Source organism: Pyxicephalus adspersus, chromosome 4, assembly GCF_032062135.1.
Source record: "Pyxicephalus adspersus chromosome 4, UCB_Pads_2.0, whole genome shotgun sequence".
NCBI classification, from domain to species: domain Eukaryota; kingdom Metazoa; phylum Chordata; class Amphibia; order Anura; family Pyxicephalidae; genus Pyxicephalus; species Pyxicephalus adspersus.
Window position 1 is genome coordinate 57,574,504 of NC_092861.1, and position 14,645 is coordinate 57,589,148.

At 37.8% G+C, this 14,645-nt stretch overlaps 1 protein-coding gene across 2 annotated transcripts in view; it reads left to right on the forward strand.

Annotated features, from left to right (window-relative positions):
- TNK2 (tyrosine kinase non receptor 2) overlaps positions 1-14,645 on the forward strand; it is an 83,695-nt gene that overhangs the window by 11,824 nt on the left and 57,226 nt on the right. For both annotated transcript variants that reach the window (XM_072408287.1, XM_072408288.1), the window contains one exon: positions 3,504-3,813. The gene's annotated coding sequence lies outside the window, so the exon portion shown is untranslated. The remainder of the gene's footprint in view (positions 1-3,503; positions 3,814-14,645) is intronic.

Genomic DNA, 14,645 nt, shown 5'->3' on the forward strand with positions numbered 1-14,645 from the left:
ATAAAAACACAATGTCTGGGATTCTCTAAGGAAGCATGAATCATTTTAAACAATATTTTACTGTGACGTAATTGCAGAACACTTTAGTACCCTGACTGAACATACCTTATGTCTGTGTTGTCCTTTTCATGATGCTTTATTTGTTTTATATTAGAGATGTAAAATAATTTTTTTCAAAAATTTTTATGCAATTATTTTTTTATGAGTATACACTGTTTTTGCCACTACCACCTGCCTTTCCCAACTATGATAAAACTGAATGCCATAACATTGGTCTATTATTTATGGAAAACAAAGAGGGGACTCTTTCATTTGGTGCTCCCTCTTTGCTTTGTGGTGCATCCTCATACACAAGTCAGGCATTGATAATTGGCCTGACAGAGGATTTGTGCAGCTAAGTGTTGAGATTTCCCTGTTATGTCACCAACTACACCACCGCCCTCAGCATACACAAAGCACACTATGATATAAAGTCAACGTTTTTCTTTCTTTGGTGAAGAACACTCTCCAGTGCCCACATTATTTCCTCCTACAGCCTGTATAGTTTGTATGGTTGCCCAATATAGTACTGCATTTAAAAAATTAAATTTCAAGGGATTTTTATAAAATAGAGAATAAAAAGGGAGTTTCATTGCCAACTTGCTTGTGAAAGAGGATAGTCTAACACTTTTGTGTGATTCATCTTTAAATGTGTAACTAATCCCAGGAAAGTTTGTGCTTAATTTGTTTTTAGACACCAGTGCATCCACTTACTCCTTGACAGTAATTTGGTAGGGTGTGAATGGTGGTAGGGTGTGTGCATTGCACCTGCGGAATCAAGTACGCAATGTCAGCAACTGTATATCTATACTGGTAGGTTTATTTTACGTTTTTTGTATTTAGTAAGATGAATATCATGTGCAGAATACAGCAGTTTATTCCAATCATTCAGGATTAAATGGAAATAACCCATTTTATATTGGCTATTTCTCATTTTCCTCATGGGCACCGTCATCCTCTTCCATTTTCTTTTTTTTTGTTTTGATCTTTGGCCCTCTTGATTGGCCAGACCAGGATGAAGTACAGTAGCTTCCACACAGGCAAGTGGGAGCTAATTAAGTCCCATCAGTGACAGGGGAAGCTGGAATGTTCAAAGTATCCTGATGCATGCACATCTCAGTGAATAGTAACAAAAGAGGATGGCAATCAGGCAGGTAAGAATCCTTTCCCCTACTACAATAAAGCCCTGCCTGATCCTAAATTTCAACTAAAGTTCCACTTTAATCTCAGTCCAATTTGTATTAAAAAGACTAAAATCTGATGGCATGTGGCTGTACTTTACATATGACAGTATTTACTACTTTGTTGAAATAAAAATGCTTGTAGCTTTTTTCCTTTCTTATGTAAGAGGCAAAAAACACATTTAGTACTCTGAAATAAATACACATTTGCTAACAACTGTTGATGCATTCTCCTACATTGCTCTTTGACATGTCAACCAAACTGTGTAGTCCTAAGCATGTGGTGCCAGCCCCTACCTGCTTCATTTTGGATGGATTAAAAAGAATCCTCAACTTCTCTCATACCAAAATCCACACACAAAATCCATAGTGTTTGAACTTGATGGACTTATGCCTTTGCCTTTGTATTTCTGAGATTGTAGAAAGTAGGGGTAGAAGTGTAGTACCTCCCCTACTGATTGTTATACTTTCCAGTAATAGGAATGGTTACTGATATATGCTGAATAATTTTGAGCTTTGCCAAAAGTAATATAAAATATTTACAAATCAGGAAGAATGGGTATAAAACTATATTTATTTGTTGAGAGCAGACTTATATCTTTAAAACAAATGTTCATGAGTTAATGATGCATATATTGTCAACAGCAAATAACATTGTATTTTCTAGGGAACAAATGATCCCTTTTTTTGCAGTAAATGCACAAATACTAGGCCAAAACAAAATGGCATGGTCTCTGAATATTAAAGCCAGCCGCTGGCTTGTGGTTATTTGTCATTATATCAGAGTCTGCATATAGTGTTATTTGTTTATAAACAGGGAATACACATTGAAAAAAAGAATATCCAATTATTGCTTCACTTAGATAATTTTTTTTGCCTAATGTTTCATAGGTATATATCTAAAAACATTGAAAAAGAAGTTTCCTGACCTAATTAGCAAGGAAAAAAGTTAAGAGCATTTAACCATAATAACTTTATAAGAGCATAACTTTCAATGTTCTGATTGTAGGTGTAGTAAAATAAATTGAGTTTCTTAGGGCTTTTAAACTTTGCCCATCATCCTTGCTCTTTGCCTTGGCTTCTTCAATACCATAAACTTATGTGGTCTAACCTTACCCGTTACATATTTGTAAATACAGCTCTTAGTTTAGATAGAGTGTGTTAAAGCATATGTTATGTCTCATTTAGCTGTTTTCCTTTCATTTCCTGTTCTGTACATACAAATTAAAGTACATTTCTCAAAAGTTACTAAAACGCTCTCTTACACACTGGAAGTTTTCCCACTATTGCTTCCACTGTGATTTCCCCTCTTTTAAAGTCCTGGTGACAATGGCTCCTAGGAGAAATAAGGATAGTACATTTCCAGTGGGTACACATCACTTAAAAACCGACACTGGTTGACACCTGGTATTGCATCCCAAATTTAAAATAAAGTTTTGGCTTTACATACACTTGGATGTTTGTATATGGCAATACACACCCATTATGCATCATCCAGACCTTTAGGAGGTTGTTTTTTCTTTAAATCAGTAGTCTCTGTGGTGTCTAGCACACCAAAACAAGGTACAGTTCATGAAAATTTTCAGTGATGGCATGGTTGCATGACAAATTTAAAGTGAATAGGCAAAGATGGCAATTGACTGTTTAACATTATCAAAGCTAATGTCACAATGCAGTTATGGGGTAATCTATATCAGAATACACAATGCTTTGCTTTCTCATCTGCTCACCCTAGAAAATAAAGTGGAATTGAGGACTTATACATATCAACCTTGGGAACATGTCTGCAGGGCCATTTTACCAAAGGCCTTTGTTGATTAACGTTTATGATTTTGTAGTCACTAGCTCTGAACAATGGTGTTCTTTTCAGGGCTGTGTTCAGGATCTATGTCTTTGTATTAAACATAGGATTTTTTTTTAATAGAGTAAATTAAAAAATAAATTAAAACCCCACCCAACACAAAAAGTAAGACATTCAGGTGGCCAGTCCAGAAGGTATCTAAACTAATAACCCTACAGAATATGATCTGTACATTTATCTGGAAAACTGAAAGTCTGTATGTTCTGTAAAAGCAGTGACTGCATTATAGCTCAACCTATTAACATGTTACCTCCAGAAATTCTCACATAACCACATTTCAATGTAATTAGTGTGGTTTACACGCCAGGTAATATGTGTTTTGTGTTCTTTGCTTCGGAAGAATAATAGACTGTAAAATGACTGTGAAACAATTATGAGTGAATGGTTGCTTAATGTGTTAATATGTACTTCTGATATTCTAGGTGTGTTCTGACCAGTATTCTGTGTGTAACCACAAGGATGCATTGAAGATTGCTGTCCCATTGCTCACTGTCGTGCAAATCATTTACTTCAAAATCATTTGTGAAGACATGTCGCAGAAACTTGTATATTCGTGGCAAAAGATGTGGCTTGAAAGAAAATAAGAAACAGACGCTCCCCACTGGAGGAGCTTACAGTCAACTCAATGAATTTAATAAACAGCATATTAATGCAGTCAGAAGACAACCAGTTCCATGAAAGGACTCTGATAATTTGAAGACAGGTGCACATACAGCCTGGGGAAGTTTTGAGGTAAGTGGCTGCTGTGGGCTTTGAGACAGATTGGTTTATGTGGCACCATCAAAACACCCCTAATTTTTCTATGATATTTTCAGAAACATGCTTGAAAAAGAACATCAAACAGGTCAACAGTTTCAATCATTTACCAATATATGTACAAGAAACGAATGAATGGTCTCTGATATTTATGTTGGATAAAGTATTTATGGACTCGTTTCCTCTTTTCATTATCATTAAGAAGAATTATTTCCTGATTTTAAAAAAAGCACATTAATTATCATTAACATAAAGAAAACATACCCACAATACAAGAGAATTTGAACATGCTACTGTTCACTAATTAGATAACAGTAAGCATTGTATGCTGTGTCTGCTGGTATCCTGCTCAGTGTACACTAGTGCAGTGTAGTTCCAGCCTTCATAAACAATGTGTCTAATATGACCACATTAATATCTTTTTTCACCATTGTTTTGGATTAGGAGAATATATGACAAAGTGTCATTTAGGATTGATCCATAGATAAAATGCAGACTTATTTTTATGGGAATGATGCAGAAATGATGCAGTGCTTTCAAACCCCTAAGTTGGCCACACACTTTGGAGTCAGATTTTCCATCAAATCAATGCAGGGCTACCTGCATAAAAATAAATTCAACAGAGGGATTTAGTATCCCATAGTTTTCAGGTAAAGCAGGGATAAAGAAGGCGAAGAATACAAAAATGATGTTGACCACACACATAACAACAAATGATGTATTTTAGGTGTGCGTACACAGTCCTGCTGCCGCTAGGGAAACACTGGCCCCACTGTCCAACTCAGACAATGCCCCCAGCTTCTTGGGCCTACTTTTCTTCCATATCCCCATCATTTTCAGCTTCTTGTGTATGTGTTCGATAAGTGCACAAAAACTGCTTCCTGCCAGAACTCCAGCAAGCACTTAAGTTCTTGTATACACAGCACAAGAACACTTTACATGTCCTGACCTAGGGTGAAAATGCTGTTTTTACCTGGATTTAGTACAGTTAATGAGCGCTCTCACTTTAGCACAGGAGGTATGTCACTGGCAGGATAACTAAGTAACAATAAAGGGAAAAAAAGAAAAGAAATCAATGACAGTCTCTACATCTGAAAACTGATAAGCTGCAATGAATTAGATTTTAGTTTCTGAATTTACTATATTTGAAGAAATCTATAAGTCAGTAAGGTAAAAGCTTGCAGCATGTAAAGTGTTTCCTGTAGGTTCCACCCTGACAAGGTTTCTAGGTCACTCATAGGAGTTATGCCTGGGGCATATAGGAAGTTAAACTGCATTCCTTAATACATTCCTATAAGGGTGCCCACTGAGGCGAATGCACCAATAGAGCATGAAATGAGCCTGTGCACAACTCTTACATGAATCTGTTTATTTAAATTTTTTTTTGCAGAGTATGCATTTTTTTTAAAAAAGTTCACCCACATGAGTTAAAAAAGTTTGAATATTACAAAGTAATATATTACTGTCTAGTATTGTGATGTTGGTGTCATGTTTTAGTATCTTATGGTAGATTACACTGTATGTGATATGATTAAGCAAAATGATTTCCTGTCCCTTGTATCCTCGAACTCCCTCTGCTTCTTTCACGTGTATTTTAGCATTGCAGAACCATACTTGGCATATGGAGGGTTTTATCTGACTAAAGCTGCTTATAGTACAGTGCTTATGCTGAGCCTAAAGCTGTTCCTGAGGAAATACTGCTCTGTCTTTGATTAATGAAGGCAGTGCTAGTGCTGTTCACATACATTGTGCTTCTTATATCATTGAGCTATTTGTTAACTTATAGTTCACTAGACTTTTCCAAAATACCCTCATATACTAATTTAAAAACACAACTACGGCACTTGTTTTCTGAAGACATCCTTATTTAGCTAAAAACATTGAAATATACCTCATTGTAAGTCCCATCTATGATCACTTATCCTTCCACAGTTTTTAAATATTTTAACTTGAGCAAAACAAAAACACTTTTTATTGGTCTATTCAATCATTTTCCAGAAGAATGAAACTTAAACTGGAAAAAAGGCCAAAAATGCATTTAAAGGGTAAAGCTCTAGTCACCAGAACTTCCCATGGTTTCTGTGGAGCTAATATTTTCCTGATTTACCATACTTTGTTGTCTTTTTGTTAAAGCAGCCCTCTTGGTAGGGGAAGGGCTTTATACCATTACAACTTTCTGCCTCATGAGAGTAGCATTCAGAGTCAGCAGTGCTTTAGATCACACACATATACATGAGGCTCCAGCTACAGCAGTGCCTTGGCATACTCACATACCATGGAGTACACTGATATCTTTTGAAAATCTTAGCAAAGCTTTATTTCTAAGTTGTGTTCTGCTTTAAACAACTGAACTGGTTAAATCTAAGCTGTATGTAATAATCTCTTGTCCTATACCATCTCTCATAGGAGCTGAAGTTTAAATTCAGGCTGCCTGATGAAGTAGTAGTAGTTCATGTTGTGTAGGTCAGGTGTTAAAGAGGACCTCCACCCACCCACTCCACCTCTTCTAGTGATCTGATTGTCTAGAGAGGTGCTTTACTTACGCTCTTACTCCACAAAATTCTGTGCATGCATTAATTTTGGTCACCCACTCTTTCTGACTGGAGGACAAATGAAAAGAAAAAAAGTACTGTGGTCACAGGTGACAAACAGGGTAGAGGTGAGGCTCGCTCCATCACCCAGCGATCCCTGCATGCACTACCCAGGCCCCAGTCAGACTTCTTTGGCACCAGCACTAAATTAAAATGGGATGAGCATTACCAATTTCAAAGTTTTGCAGGAAAAAATCCATTGTCGAGAAAGAAATGTTAGCTATTTGCCTATATATGAGGTGCTTACTTACCGAGCTGCACACATGTAGCTTCTGTTCATTCCCCCCCTCCTGTATTGTGGACGAGTAAGGGAAAAATGTTTTTTTCTGTTCATTGTTGTAGCCCACTTGTGAATTTAAGTGGGAAAAATGCATAACTTTATAAATGTAACTGTTATCGTTTTTTATTAAACATACGCGGAGGGCTCTGTTTCTGCAAACATATTTATGGAGAGATCAGATAAATCTGGTTTCAGGTATCCAGATTTGTGTTGCTAGCCCATTCCGATATTAGTCCCTTAGGGGCAGTAACATAAAAAAATAAGGTTAGTGAAGGAGTGGGTGGTAGGCAGAAGGCATCAGATCTCTGGTCACTCCAAATATGTTGGGCTGGTGGTCCTAGGTGGAGATACGTGACTATTCGTACACCAGTCAGAGGTGTGAAGTCAGTAAAGCATTGTGGGCATTTTATATAGCTATCTGCTCACTTATGTGCACTGCAATCTCTTCATCAGGGAAAGAAAAGCCTTCCAAAGTTTTAAGGCTTTGAGATGTCATGTGACACAGTGCCAGGAACTGTAAGTAAAGCTGATGCTAGGGAATGTGAAAAGGTATCTCACAAGAAACCATGTTGTGTAAAAATACCCACCTAATAATTTGGCACACTGCATTTCTTTAACCCCCCCCCCCCCTTCTACCTTGAAAGGGCTAATTGCCTACCCTGGTCTTTCCCTAGGTATGGTTTATAATAAAGAGCTGTGATTATTATTAGCATAGTTATTGTTTAGGTACACATGACCTTCAAATGCTAATACAGGATAAAGGAATCTAAAGTTAGAATGTACTCTGACACTTTGTTAGATGGGGGGCCCAGGGAATCAAAAGACAGGAAAAGGTAGGTGTTGTGTTTACCCAGCCTAAAACAATACATATATTTTACAATGTTTAAACTTTTTTTCATTGTACCTGTGATTTTAAATATTTGCAGTGCACATGTCTAAGGGTATGATCTAACTCCTATCCAATCCCTATAAAATAAATGATATATGTCTTATGGTAAAATGTATTGTAAAGTCATGCATTAGTCTTTTATATATTTAATACTATAAAAATATTTTATATGATGTTTTACCGTATCACCCTGATGTCATCATATTTTTCTTTTGGTTAATGCTGTGCATGTTTATGTTAAATTGAGTAAATTGAGTTTTCCAGACGTAAGATGGAAAACGCTTGCTTTAGTGTGGGGGTGGTGAATGGATTTTGTTTTATATTCCTTCCACACCCCTCCCAAATGTCAGATGTTTTACTGGATTAGAGTTTGTTTTCCCTAAAAAGGAGAGACTTTATGTGAAGTCATCTCTCTCTAGTTCTTGCCAAATGTCCTCAGACTAGGGGGTGGCCGCCCAAACTGTAAAGGACCTCTGAGACTGGTAAACATAGGCAGGAATTGGTAGTGTGTCACATGGATATTACAGCCAGCAGGTGAATGGTTCCTTTAAGAGGTTAGTGACCTCACATTCACGTGTCCTGGAGCACAGTGGCTTGTATGTGCTGTACTCAGGTCATGCTTCAGGTTAGACGCTTGAGCTCAGCATCATGCTGGAGGTAAGAAAATGCACAGTCTTGGCCCAAACACCTCCCCTCAATGTATTTTTAACCCGGTATGGTATCTCAGTAGTTTACATCAGGATGTGTCAGCCTAGTACAGACAAGCCTAAACTAGACTTTCTAACTAAATATGTCACTTTTAAAGCTGCAAAGAATTATTTTTTTTACTTGTATGTGTATAGCACTTTATGAATTGTTTCATATTAAAGGAATAATGTTGGTTTGACAGTTTAGTGTATTGTAAAAATGGAAGCTCGAGACGAAAGTTGCACCTTTTTTTGTATTTGTTAAAAAAAAATGTATTTAACAATATTGCTGGATTAGTTATCTGAATTGTATCTTCTTAATGTCTTTCTGCAATTCATCAGACAGTTGAAATCAATATAAAATAACAGCAAAACCCCTTTTAGGCTGCAGTTCCTCCCACAATAAAGGTCCCATAGTTCTCCCAGAGGTATCAAGGTTCACAGGTATCACAGGTTGTTCCTATAGTGTGCACACTATCTGTGTGTGGGATAGCACACTCTGAATGTCCAGTTTTGCACAAACTATGAACATTCAGTTACTTAAAGTCTAAATAAACTGCCCAATATACAATATTTTCTTTACAGTAGTCCCTTTGGTGCAAAAAGTATTTTGCATAAAAATATGTTAGCCCATAAAACACCCATGTACAATTTAAGGGTCACCTTTAAGGAGAGGCGACATAGAAAGCTGCACTCCTAAAGCTTTAAATAAGCGTGTCACCTGTCTGATGTGGCAGAGGTGACATAGATGACAAGATCCACTTTACAGATTGCAGCCAAAACAGTAAACTGATGTATTTAATTTGTCCATTGTCTGAATAGTTATTTTTTTACTGGTGGTGGGGTTGTGGTGAATTTACCTCTTCCTCATCCCAAGAAACAGCTTCCTCTGGGTAGACACTACATGTAGCTCCAAAGGGAATAAATAGAGGCGGCAGTGTGCAGTACCAATACTGTTACCATTAGCACTGAGGCTGGATGTAATTGCTGTAGTTCTATAGATCGGTACAGGTGGTTGCCAAAGCAGCAGTGGCGGCTGTATTACTGAACTTATAACTCTAGTATATCTGAGGAATAGGTGTGCGAATTTAGTGAAAAAAAAACAGTTTAGAAATCTGTTTATAGTAAATGCCAAAACATTTACAGTTAAAACAGTGTTGCTGAAGACCATGTATAATATATATTTACATACGTCAAAGTAAATATTGGACATTTTAGGTTTATGTAAGCAGTTCCACAAACATTCAAGGAAAACCCAGCATTCCAAAACATCTATGCACTACAAACATCTATGCTTATGCTCCCAGAGCAAAGTTGCTGTTTGGGCTTTATGTAATAAACAAGACTGCATACAAAGTAAAAGAAAGTAAAGCTGTGTACCAATGCTAAATTTTTGTTGCCCCAAAGGTTTTCATCCTGAGCAAAAGCCTGGTGCCTGTTCAGCTGGCCCAAACGGTCACTAAATGACCAACAGGCATGACCACTGTTGTTTGCTAATGGGGACCAAGTGGAGCAGTGATGTCCTCTTCGAAGAATAGAACATTGTTATCTGTACAGTGTATATTCATGCTAATGTCGATTGCAGGTTTATACAGGGATTTAGATTCTAGTTGGTCGTTAAAAGAAACATGTATTAGGGAAATTAGGAGACTGTTACAGCTGACAGACAAGAATTACTAGGTACCTTGCTGCCTTTGGCTTCACCACTTCTCTGACCAAGAACATGCATCCTGATTAGAAAGTCACAGCTCCTGCCCCTGCATGTTTTATATATGTTATATATGCAACAATTAGGAGCAATGTTTATACAGCCCTCAAGGTAAATATGAGGAGCAACAATTGGAGGAATGTTTTAAAGCTGTTTAATCTGTGGCCTCTGTCCTTGTTAATGCACAAGTCTGTGTTCTATCTAAAATACTTTGTTTCAAAGGAAATTGTCCTTGTTATAATTCATTTCTGCAGTTAGATAAAAATGGTTTCAGGCATAAGAATTTCAAACATTAACAACTTCTTATTGTGTTGTGTACTTTTATACATCACATACAGATATTTACATTGTTTACTGGAAATACAAGTGTATTCATACCCTATGGGAACCCATGGAATGAATGTGGAATACAGCCTTTTATGCCTCCCCCAAGTCCTGTTATTTTTTAGAGAACTTTCATTTGCTTGCAGAAAGTAAAATAGTTATATACAGAAATGATAATATATTATGGGAACACTGTAGACTTTTTTCCTTATTCTCCATATATTTACACACATGACCAAGAAACACACCAATGCACACACTGCTCACAGTTTTCTTTATACACACATGTACGCACACATTCATGCCATGCACACGCACAGACTTCTTCCATCAGACACACATTCTGTCATACAAACATCACAAACATACTTCAGTCTTCAGTCTTGATGGTAGACAGGCATTAAATATTTGATTTATTCTTAAGGACATGGGGCTGCAGAAACTGGTATTAGTTATAAATGAGGGTGACTGATCCTGGGCTTTATAGGATCATACCATTATGTATCTTCCTTTGTGGGTGTAGAAAAATGGACATGGCTCACAGAGTGATCCTACTCAAACACCCTGCGCAAAGCTTTCTTTCACACTAACCCTTTCTGTGTCCCTAATGATAACCCACACACTTACCCTTCTCTAGGGTAAATGATTCCGCTTGTTTGCATAGTTACTTCTTTGTGTGTACTTCTTTTGTGTTCAAGATCAAATCTGAAAACCTTAAGGTGCGTACACACTTCCAATTTTTATCGTTCCAATCGAACGACGAACGATCGATTGGGCAAAAAATCGTTCGTAAAAAAGTAACCAACGACGCCGACGAACGAGGAAAGTCGCTGGAAACGAACGACCGGACCGACGGATCGGATTGGACGACGATCGTTGAACATCGTTCGTGTGTACGTTCGTTCGTTGATCGTCCATGGTCTGAGCATGCGGATGAACGAACGTCCGTTCACTTTCCTGTCGTGCACATAGTTCCTCTATCGCTCAAACGATCGTATCTATTGTGTGTACAATATCTACGAATGATCGTGTCGTTAACTCTATGTGCAGGATCGGTGCTATACGATCGTTCGTGTATATCATGCATGAACGTTCGTCGTTCGTTTTCCAACGATAATAATTGGAAGTGTGTACGTAGCTTTAGAGTTTACTGTTTAGAATTATGTGTTCTATTTGTATCAGAGATGGTGTCAGTTTTCATTATACATGTCTTCCTCTTTTATGTAAATTTAATACACTATAGGTTTATCTAAAACATTTGGATACGTAAACAGATCGTTATACAGCCTTAGTTTCCTTTCAGCTATCCGAGGAGCAATGCTATTTGTAGCAGTCAGGAAAAAGCTGTAGGTGAAAAATAAACAAATCAGATTTATTATTAGGTTTCTAAGTATTAAACAGTGTTAAATAATTTGTCTCTGGTGTAACAGATCAGAGCTGTTTGTTACACACTTTACATGAGGGCACAGCACATTTATTGGTGGCAAACAATAATGAAGTAAAAAATAATTTAGGAGCAAATGATCAATTTTAACCAATTCAAAAGTACAAAATACTTTATCTTGTAAAAAGTGGGGAAGGATGTGTACTTTTGGCCTATTTTGTTCCCCTTCAATAAATGCTTTAAAAACAACACATTTTGAAGGTTTTGTTTTTTACATTTATTTAATTGGCAGTTCTATTGATTACTGTATTAAATGTTAGCAGTGACTGCTGCATTTTTAGCTATACGTTTATACTTAAAGAGGAACTAAACGAAAAAATACACTTACCTTCAAGCTTGCAGGGCAGTTCGATCCATCCGGAGGTCTCTTCCACCCGTGCGCCAGGCGCCGACATCTTCGTCTCTTCCTCCGGGTTCTTCATCCTACATCATCCGACCCAGGCGCGAAAATGGGTGACGTAGGATGGAAAAAAACATGCATGAGATCAGCAAATTTTTTCCCACGAAAAGGCTTCTTTTGCGCATGCTTGAGATGCTTGAATTATTCTTGATGGCCTAGGCCAGGGGTCGGCAAAGTTTGTTCCGGCCTAACGTCCCATGGCCAATGCGGCCTAATGCCGGCCCGGCAACCAGCAGCGAAAGCCAGAACAAACTACCGGAGCTCCGGAGCCTCATACGGCTCTTGAACCTCCGTGTGGTGGCTCCCTTCTCCATTTACCGTGGCCAGCGTTAACACTTCTGCTGCCAGGGTAAATAGGGAACATTCCCTCTCCTCCGTATGCATTGGGGAGGAGAGAGATTTCCCTTCAGGGGGCGTTGCTGGCGGGGGGCAGAGACATTAGGGCAGGGCTCGAGAGAGAGTAAGGCCTAGTGTTCTGACCTCTGGCCTAGGTGGTCGAGAATTAGAGGGTGGTGCTGCCCCCCCCCCCCCCCCTTTTTTTTTTTTTAAAGAAAGGGTGTTGCACTAAGGTACCCTGGTTTATATTTGGATCAGTTTTTAGATCCTGGGACATATCTGCCTACAGCCAGCTGCATTTTAGGTCTATGTTCTTTAGGATTGTTGAGGATCTGGTCAGTTAGGTCCAAAATATTGTTGAAAAAAGGAAAACAATATTTTAACATTATTAATATTAACAAAAACAAAATGACATGGCAATAGTGTATGATAAACAGCGTTTTATCAAACTAAATGTAATCCTTTTCAGGGTTTACATTTACTTTAGGCTTTGTCACAGTATATGTATATAGGTTCACATGCAGAACCCATCAACAAAAGTAGGGATCTCTGGTCACGTTCATATTCCATTCCAATGACACATTGGTAAAAAAAAAAAAACCTGTCCCTTCTGCAATACATGACTTGCCTGGGTGGATTTTTTTAATTTTTATAATAGGTACAGCTTTAAAAAGTATACATAGTGGTGAGAAGTGGTTCCATGGAGATGGCAATATTGCATGTATCATTTCCTGCTATCTACAACCTGAAAAAAAGAGACAAGAAATTAAACAGTTTACTCCAAAGTTAACTTTTTTGCAATAAAACTGCTTGCAAAAACTGCTAATGTGAACTAAACCTTTGGGTGTGTTCAGACTGGTGGTGAGGTTGCAGTGCAGTTACCTCATCCTCATTCCTGGGAACTACTGTCAACTAGCCATGGCAGCCCAATAGATGATAAATGGAGGCGGCAGCTAGTGGCCACCAGGTGTCAAACCTGCAAAAACCTTATAAGCTTGTGAGAGCTGCTGTTTAAGGATTGCTTGCTCTTGCTGCAGGTTTGAACCTGCACCTATGCAACAAACCTATATCATGGAACACTAGGGTTCTGCTGTGGGCAAAAAATAGTTAATGATCTGAAGTATAGCAAACTTTCAGTTAGAGTTGCAACTTGTCTGTTCTCCTGGCAATGGTTCCTGAGTGATAAAGATACAAATTTAGAAAAAGATATAATGTATAAATCTCCAGATCATCCAAGCTGGTGGGCTGCCCAGACTCACTGAAGGCTCCCTGCAAGGTCTTTCTCAAGCCCGGACTGAGCGGTTGTCTATTGAAGGGAAGTGAAAATTTCTGGGTAATCCACACTGCAAATTCTGTCTAGGGTGAAAACTGCAGTGAGATAACTGTTCTGACTCTACTGTTTGGCAGGGGTGCCTAGGTTAATAGAATGGCTAAAAAATGTATTTGTCAGGTAAAGAGTTTACCCATTTATAGTAAAACTGTATTTTAGGGTAATTGACAGAAGTTCAACTTTAGGTGCAATATCCGTGCATAGATTTATATATATATAAGGTAAAGTAGGAGACATGATAGCCTATGTGCTGGATAGCGAATTTTTTATTTGTGTGTAATAAATACTAATTTATACATGTTAATGGTTGTTTAAAGCTTTGCTGTTATCTTGATTGTGTGATATGATTTTTAGTGTTTATTTTAATTCTTTATTTACAGCTGTATTTGTTTGAGCAATTTATACTGTGCGTGTTGTTACATTTTAGTTATTTTTTCAGTGATATATAAATATTATTAATATTATCTTTACATAGTATTTATATACCAGCGACATATTGTGCAGCGCTGTACAAAGTCCCTACTCATGTCACTAGCTGTCCCTCAAAGGGTCTCACAATCTAATGTCCCTACCATACTCATATGTCATTACTATAGTCTAAGGTGAATTTTGAGATTGATCTGAGATCTGTGCAGTGAAGCTGGGTGACCCATGTGGAATGGATTTCATAAACGCAATTTGCTATTTGTTAGCAAATGTTTTCAATCTTGGACCAGATCTATTTCAGATTTGCTGGATCACCCAGCTTCACTGCTGAAAGTGTATCCTCTCCACTTTCAGCAGTGAAGCTGGGTGATCCAGCAAATCTGAAATGAAATGG